The sequence below is a fragment of the Hylobates moloch genome, unplaced genomic scaffold, assembly GCF_009828535.3.
Source record: "Hylobates moloch isolate HMO894 unplaced genomic scaffold, HMol_V3 SCAFFOLD_14, whole genome shotgun sequence".
In the NCBI taxonomy this organism is placed as follows: Eukaryota; Metazoa; Chordata; class Mammalia; order Primates; family Hylobatidae; genus Hylobates; species Hylobates moloch.
In genome coordinates this window covers 78,983,481-78,992,093 of record NW_026652289.1, presented here as the reverse complement: position 1 = coordinate 78,992,093, position 8,613 = coordinate 78,983,481, and the positions used below count along the sequence as shown (strand labels likewise).

The 8,613-nt window shown below is 36.2% G+C and overlaps 1 pseudogene; it reads left to right on the top strand.

Moving 5' to 3' along the window:
- The first annotated feature begins 6,985 nt into the window (after window positions 1-6,985).
- On the top strand, window positions 6,986-8,013 carry LOC131381139 (histone-lysine N-methyltransferase SETMAR-like; annotated as a pseudogene).
- Window positions 8,014-8,613: the final 600 nt, after the last annotated feature.

Below are 8,613 nucleotides of genomic sequence, written 5' to 3'. Positions count from 1 at the left end.
GCAAAACAAAGCTTTATAGAAATGCTCCAGATTAAAGGTGACTGAAGAGACTAAATGTAATACCTGATCCTAGGTTGAGTCCTAAAAACAGTCCTGACCCTGTTTTTCCTGAGGAAAAACAACAGTATAAAGGATATCATTGGGTTAACTAACAAAATTGAAATACAGATGAAGGATTAGAAAAATCCATCAATTTTAACTTTACTTGTATATAAGACAATATTTTTATTTTTAGGAAACAGGTATTGAAGTATATAGGAGTAAAGGACCATGCTACTACTTTTCAAAAGGTTCAGAAAAAATGTGTTGTGCATGTGTATACATATATACATATATGCATATCTTATGTGTGTGTATACATATGCATATATACAAACACAGAAACACACATATATATTCAGAGAGATAAAAGAGAATGAGTGAGCACAATTATCTGGTAATGCAGATGGAGCAAATGTCAGCAACAGGTGAATGACGGTACAAAACATATAGACATGTGAACATTCTAGTATCATTCTTATTCATGCTACTTTTCTGCACGTCTGAAATAACTGCACAATGAACCTCTGAGGAAATAAAAACTTCTGGCCAGGCACGGTGGCTCACACCTGTAATCCCAGCACTTTGGGAGGCTGAGGTGGGAGGATTGCTTGAGGCCAGGAGTTCAAGACTAGCCTGGGCAACATGGTGAAACCTCATCTCTACAAAAAATATAAAAATTAGCAGATGTGGTGGCATGCGCCTGTAGTCCCTGCTACTCAGAAGGGTGAGGTGGGAGAATCACCTGAGCCCAGGAGGTTGAGGCTGCAGTCAGCTATGATCCTGCTACTGCATAAATAAATAAATAAATAAATAAAACCTCTAGAATGTCAAAAGCTTCTGTGATTTACCACAAAAAAGTATGTGAGGTGATGGATATGTTAATCGGCTTGATTTAATCATTCTACAATGTAAATGTATAGCAAAATATCACATTGTATCTCATAAATGTATACAATTTTTATTTCCAACCAAAAATAAAATAAAGTAACCCTCCCAAAACAAGGAAAACAAAACAATCGTCAGGTATGGTGAGGGGTGGGGAAGACCTGAGGAAGGCAGGGTAATTTTTACAGTAACAGAAATCTCTTAATTTAAGTGCCTGGTGGCCAAAAAGAAAAAAAAAGTACTTGGATAACCCACAATTGGAAAGACAATTCCTACTGAGATTATACCTATACCCAGAGAAAATTCTTTCTTCTTTATATGCCATAAACATTTAGGAGCTGAGATGGTTTGTATTTTAAGGAGACATATGTAAAAGTGATTTTAGGTCTTAGTGCTTCTGTTATTTGTACTTCTACACTAAACATAATAAATGTAATTTGAATGTAACAATAAGAGGATCAACACTATGGAGAGAGCAAATATATACTTATCTGAAAGTTAGCGGATAAAGAAGTACTGCCAAAATAAACAAGCTGAGAGTGAGAACGGACATTCAAAGTACATTATTGTGTTACTGGAACATCTGGTACTAACATTGTCAAGTTTACATATGTTCTCAAATGCTTATTTATGTAACAATCAAATGCTAAGCATTCCAGCTGCACTTGTAAACTTTTTATGAACTGAAGTCATATGCACAAGCTCAGCTAAATATACTTCACAGAGGGAGGAGCGTGAGGAAACTAAGAACTCTCACAACTGAAGTCTGATTGTGGTGCAGCCTTCTGGCAGTGTTCTGGACCAGTGTCTGGTGTGAGAGCTAAGCTGCTGGCTCCTATAAGATTCATTCCATTCTAGCAGTTAGAATCAGAAATGCTTAACCAATGGGTCAAACATAATTTGGCAGTTACCGTTTTTAGACATAATTTTCTCAGAAAAGAAAATGATATCAGGAAAAGAAAACAGAGCAAAGGAAGTAGGTCATTAAGAAAAAGAATATTTAATATTCAAGTGAAAAAAATATTTTCCTCAACCCATCCTAGAGCTAGCACAGGTAGAATGACTGATGGTGGCAATGCATAAATTAGTAAAGACAGCATAAAAAGAGGAGGCATGTTTGTATGATAATTATCTCATATCACTCCTAATGAAAATTAGTTGTGTGAAACTTGCCTTCTTAGAGACAGAATTCATAGTAACTGCCTTAAACCCATTTTAAAGAGCAAAAAGGCATACGGGGAAACAAGTATTTCATGCTGTTTTTCTCCTCCACTAACAAAAGGAAGTTAGATGAACCAATTTTCCTCAAAGTTTGCCAATCATTTCTTTGATGAAATTTTTAGAGTATGAAATGTTGCAAAATGGAACTAATTCATTAAGTTGTTTATTTTCTGAACAGTAGATCTTAAAAGTGATTCCTCACAGGTTGAGGTTAAAAAGACATATTTTTTGGTAAGAATAAAATCCCTTCCACTTTTAACTGCCTGGCACATTTCTGAAAGTTACCTTTAGAATTAATCAGATGTTTCAGAGTGATGTGTTGATCTTGAAATGTGAATATCTATAATCAGTGGGATCCTCCTGTGTGCACTTTTTGGCTGTCGGTAGCACTTTTCTTATGCCAGCTCTTGAAATCACAAATTTTGGGCCTAGAAGAAAACTTTTTTTTTCTCCTGTGTCATAGTAGTTTTAGAGCAGTGACTCAAACTTAGGTGAACATTTGAATCACTTGGAAACCCAGAACTCATTCCAGACCAATTAAATCAGAGTGAAACTCATGCATCAGCATCACTTAATTTTGTAGCCAAGATTGAGAACACCACGTAGAACGAGAATGGATATTCTTTAGGGACAGCAGGATTCATTTCACAAAAATGGCATTTTTGCAAAATGATTGAAGCACTAGGTGTTCCCCATGCTGTCCTCTAACCAGGCTCTGGAAATTTAAGGGTTATAATTACAACAGCTTTAACTCTTCAAACTCCACCTTTTTGCACATCTTAAAAAGGGCCAATAAAGGACTGTTCTAGGGTAGGCAGTCCAGCCTTGCATGCCCTGTGGCTTCTCTCATTTTGCTGAGGAACAGTGGGGCAAGAAAAGAGGATCTGTTTTCACTTTTGACAGGTTACAAAAAAAGTAGCAATTTTTGCCTACAAAACTACATTGCAATTATGAATGTGAAGAAGGGGTTAGGATGTAGGTGGAAGCTTAAATCATAAACAGGACAGGACATAATAACCTTATATGAATGCCTTTTAGAGCTACTCAAAACAATATGTCACGTATATATAAATTTCTGTGTAATAGTTACTAGCTGATAGAATAACCTGAAGTTCAGCTTTAAAAAGAATGACTATTACTAACACTACCTTCTGATTACTAACAGTACCTTCTTTAACGCTCACTGTTCTATTTAGATCATAAATTGGCTGGGTGCGGTGGTTGACGCCTGTAATCCCAGCACTTTGGGAGGTCGAGGCGGGTGCATCACCTGAGGTCGGGAGTTTGAGACCAGCCTGACCAACATGGAGAAACTCCGTCTCTACTAAAAATAAAAAAAATAATAAAAAAAATTTATCCAGGTGTGGTGGTGCATGCCTGTAATCCCAGCTACTCGGGAGGCTGAGGCAGGAGAATTGCTTGAACCTGGGAGGAGGAGGTTGCAGTGAGCCGAGATCACGCCACTGCACTCCAGCCTGGGCAACAAGAGTGAAACGCCATCTCAAAAACAACAACAACAACAAAAAACCAAAAAAACTAGATTATAAGTTATACTAAAAGAGATTGGAGAATTATTATTGAGCAGAGAATTCTAAAAGGAGAATTCTAAAAGGAGAGATAAGATACATGAATTACAGGCAGTACTCAATAAACATTAGGTGCCATATGATTGTGGTAATTATTAATTTAAAAACAACAGGTTTTAAAGGCAATTTACAAGTACTGAAAACAAAAATGCACACCCTCAGGTTTCAATCACATCTTGGCAATTGAAGACTGCTTTTTTTCCTCTACATCCCCACAAGTGGTTATATAGTATCATCTTTGAAAACAAAGGGCAGTCTTCTTACTCTTTTTTCTATACAAAAATATAATTCAAGATAATTACAAAAAATTTCTGTCTTCAAATATCAGAGGAATTTGTCTATGAAAAAGCTAATTTAACAATTAATACCAAATAGATGCCCCCTATATGACTATTAATCCAAGTTTAGAAATTTATGTTCAATGCTTTGGGACAAGAAAGAAAAAAAAAAGACATACACACAGAGAGCGAGAGACAGGAATGGCATTAAGATCTGCTTTAAGTACAGTTATCTGAAATGTTCTCTTGTTTTGACTTATTCCAGAAGGAAAACTTGAAACAATGATTAAATGAGTATAAGTTACAAAGAGGCATATTTTAGCTCAACATAAGGATTTTTAAAATAGAGTTGTCCAACAGAATGGATTGTTTCAGGAAATGATGAGCTCCTTTGCTGAAGATATCCAAATTGAGACCGGATGAGCATATGCCAAGGATGCTGCAGAAAACATTTCTGCACTGTGTGGGAGGTTAGCCAACAGAAGATGATGTCTTAGGTTCCTTCCAACGCTAAATTTTATAATCTTATGACTATCCAAACACGAATAACTACTTTAATGATACAGAGTCTGAAGCCTGGTTAAGAAAATGAAAAAAAAAAAAAAAAATAGAACAGGAAAAACAAACAAACTTTACTTGGGTACCAGGGAAAACAGACTATATGAAGAAGTTTCATCTTTTTTTAAATGCTGAGATAACGAAAGCTACTATATTTTAAAAGCATATATTTTATGATGCATGTAATTATTTTATAAAATCTAGTACAAACAATAAAATATGCATTTCCAAAAGAAAAATGAGCTGAAGAATAAGAAATTATTTGCTGAATAATTTGTGCAATTATTGAATTACAGAAGAGCATAATAAGGTAGGCAGAAAGCCAGTGAAGGACTGAGCAAGGTTTTTCCACAGTCTCAGTCCTATGGAGACAAAAACTAGATTTTAGAAACTTCCAAGGGAGAGGGATCCTGATTAAAAACCCCAGGATCTCAAATGGGAATCCAGGTGTCCACATACTGGAAAAGCAGAGATAAACAAGAGGGAGGCTGAGTATTACAAAATCTGTAATTGAGTCCCAGAATTAAGATAATCTGCCAACACTCTACTGGCCAAACAGATTCATGGAGAGAAGTAACATTATCCAGAATCACTATAGTTTAACAAATACAACATTTAGCATTAATAAAGAAAGGAATAACAGACATGACACAAAACAGGACAGGAGGGGAAAAAACCCAGATCCACAGGTGACTCATTTATTGAAATTATTTGCTAAAATTAAAAAGAACTGTATTTCCTTCTTTTGCATATAGTTATCTGTTTTTCCCAGAATCATTCATTGGAGAGATTGTCCTGTCCTTTCCTCATTGTATGCTCTTGGTGCCTTTGTCAAAGATAAGTTGGCTCTAAGTGTATGGATTCATATGTGGGTTCTCTAGCTTATTCCATTGGTCTATGTGTTTGTTTTTATACCACTACCATGTAGATTTGGTTACTATAGCTTGGTAGTAAATTTTGAAGTCAGGCTGTGTGCAATGGCTCACGCCTGTAATCCCAGCACTTTGGGAGGCTGAGGCGGGTGGATCACTTGAGGTCAGGAGTTTGAGATCAGCCTGGCCAACATGGTGAAACCCCATCTCTACTAAAAATACAAAAAAAAAAAATTATCTGGGCATGGTGGCAGGTGCCTGTAATCCCAGCTACTTGGAAGGCTGAGGCAGGAGAATGGCTTGAACCCAGGAGGTGGAGGCTGCAGTGAGGTGAGATCGCACCACTGCACTCCAGTATGGGCTACAGAGTGAGACTCAGTTTAAAAAAAAACTTTTTTTTTTTTTTTTTAAATAAGGTAGTGTAATGTATCTAGCTTTGTTCTTTTGGCTCAGGATTGCTTCGGCCATTTGGAGTCTTTCATGGTTTTATATACATTTCAGGATTTTTTTTTTTTTTCTATTTCTGTGAAGAACATCCTTGGTATTTGGATAGGGACTACATTGAATCTGTAAATTGCTTTGGGGAGTACTGTCATTTTAACAATATTAATTCTTCCAATCCAGGAGCATGGAACATCTTTTCTTTTTGTTTTCTCTTCAATTTCTTTCATCAGTGTTTTATACTTTTTATTGTACAGATCTTTCAGGTCTTTGGTTAAATTGATTCCTAGGTATTATATATTATTCGTAGCTATTGCAAATGCGATTGTTTCCTTGATTTTCTTCTCAGATTGTTGTTGGTGTATATAAACACTACTGATTTTTGTATCCTGCAATTATTGAGTTCGTTGATCAGTTCTAACATTTTTTTTGGTGGCATCTTTAGGTTTTTCTAAAAAAAATCATGTTGTGTGTGCACAGGGCTGTTCATACACAAAAATTGAATCAAAATTGACTTAAGACTTAAATCTAAGACCTGAAACTATGAAACTACTAGAAGAAAACATCGGGGAATGACTCCAGGGCATTTGTCTGGGCAAATATTTATTTTGTGTAAGACATCAAAAGCACAGGCAACCAAAGCAAAAATGACCAATGGGATCATGTCAAGCTAAAAAGCTTCTGTACAGCAAAGACAACAATCAATAGAGTGAAGAGACAACCCACAGAATGGGAGAAAATACTGCAACCTATCCATCATACAAGGGATTAATAGCCAGAATATATAAGGAGCTCCAACAACTCAATAGCAAAAAAAAAAAAAGCAAATTAAAAAAATGGTTAAGAGCTCTGAATAGACATTTCTCAAAAGAAGATGTACAAATGGTCAACAAATATATGAAAAAATATTCAACATCAGTAATCAGAGAAATGTAAGTTGGTGCAAAAGTAATTGTGGTTTTAGCATTGTTGAAATTTGCCATTTGATATTGGAATACATTTTTAAATACATGTGATTATGTCATACATCATTTTAATGCATATTTCTCTTTTTTTTGCTAATGACTTATTACTTGTATTTATTTTATGTTTATTTTAGGCTATGGAAATGATGTTAAACAAAAAGCAAATTTGAGCGATTTTCTTATTTGACTTCAAAATGGGTCATAAAGCAGCGGAGACAACTTGCAACATCAACAACGCATTTGGTCTGGGAACTGCTAACAAACGTCCAGTGCAGTGGTGGTTCAAGAAGTTTCACAAAGGAGACAAGAGCCTTGAAGATGAGGAGCATAGTGGCCAGCTGTCGGAAGTTGACAACAATCAACTGAGAGCAATCATTGAAGCTGATCTTCTAACAACTACACGAGAAGTTGCCAAAGAACTCAATGTCAACCATTCTATGGTCATTTGGTATTTGAAGCAAATTGGAAAGGTGAAAAAGCTAGATAAGTGGGTGCCTTATGAGCTTAGCAAAAATAAAAAAATCATTGTATTGAAGTGTCGTCTTCTCTTATTCTACGCAACAACAATGAACCATTTCTTGATGGGATTGTGATATGGGACGAAAAGTGGATTTTATACCACAAATGGTGATGATCAGCTCAGTGGTTGAACCGAGAAGTAGCTCCAAAGCACTTCCTACAGCCAAACTTGCACCAAAAAAAGGTCACGGTCATTGTTTGGTGGTCTGCTGCTGGTCTGATCCACTACAGCTTTCTGAATCCTGGCGAAATGATTACATCTGAGACGTATGCTCAGCAAATGGATCAGATGAACCAAAAACCGCAATGCCTGCAGCTGGCATTGGTCAACAGAAAGGGCCCAGTTCTTCATGACAACGCCCGACCACATGTCGCACAACCAACACTTCAAAAGTTGAACGAATTGGGCTACAAAGTTTTGCCTCATCCACCGTATTCACCTGACCTCTCACCAACCAACTCCCACTTCTTTAAGCATCTTGACAACCTTTTGCAGGGAAAATGCTTCTACAACCAGCAGAATGAAGAAAATGCTTTCCAAGAGTTTGTTGAATCCTAAAGCACACATTTTTACACTACAGGAATAAACAAACTTATTTCTTATTGGCAAAAATGTGTTGATTGTAATGGTTCCTATTTTGATTAATAAAGATGTGTTTGAGCATAGTTATAATGGTTTAAAATTCAGTCCGCAACTGCAATTACTTTGCAACAATGACATATCTCTCCCCAGTCCAAATGGTTTATGTCAAAAAGACAGGCAGTAGCAGATGCTGGTGAGGATGTGGAAAAGGGGAACCCTCATACACTGTTGGTGGGAATGTAAATTAGCAGAGTGACTATGGAGAACAGTATAGAGGTTTCTCAAAAAACTAAAAATAGAACTACCATATGATCCAGTAATTCCACTACTGGGTATATATCCAAAAGAAAGGAAATCAATATGTTAAAGAGCTATCTGCACTCCCATGTTTATTGCAGCATTATTCACAACAGTCAAAATATGGAATCAACCTAAGTGTGTATGAACAGATGAATGGATAAAGAAAATGTGGTATAGATACACAATGAAATACTATTCAGCTGCAAAAAAGGCCAAAATCCTGTCATTTGCAGCAACATGGATGGAACTGGAAGTCACTACATTAAGTGAAATAAGCCAAGCACAGAAAGACAAGTAATGCATGTTCATACTCAATGTAGGAACTAAAAAACTTGATCTTGAGAAGATAGAGAGTAGATTGGT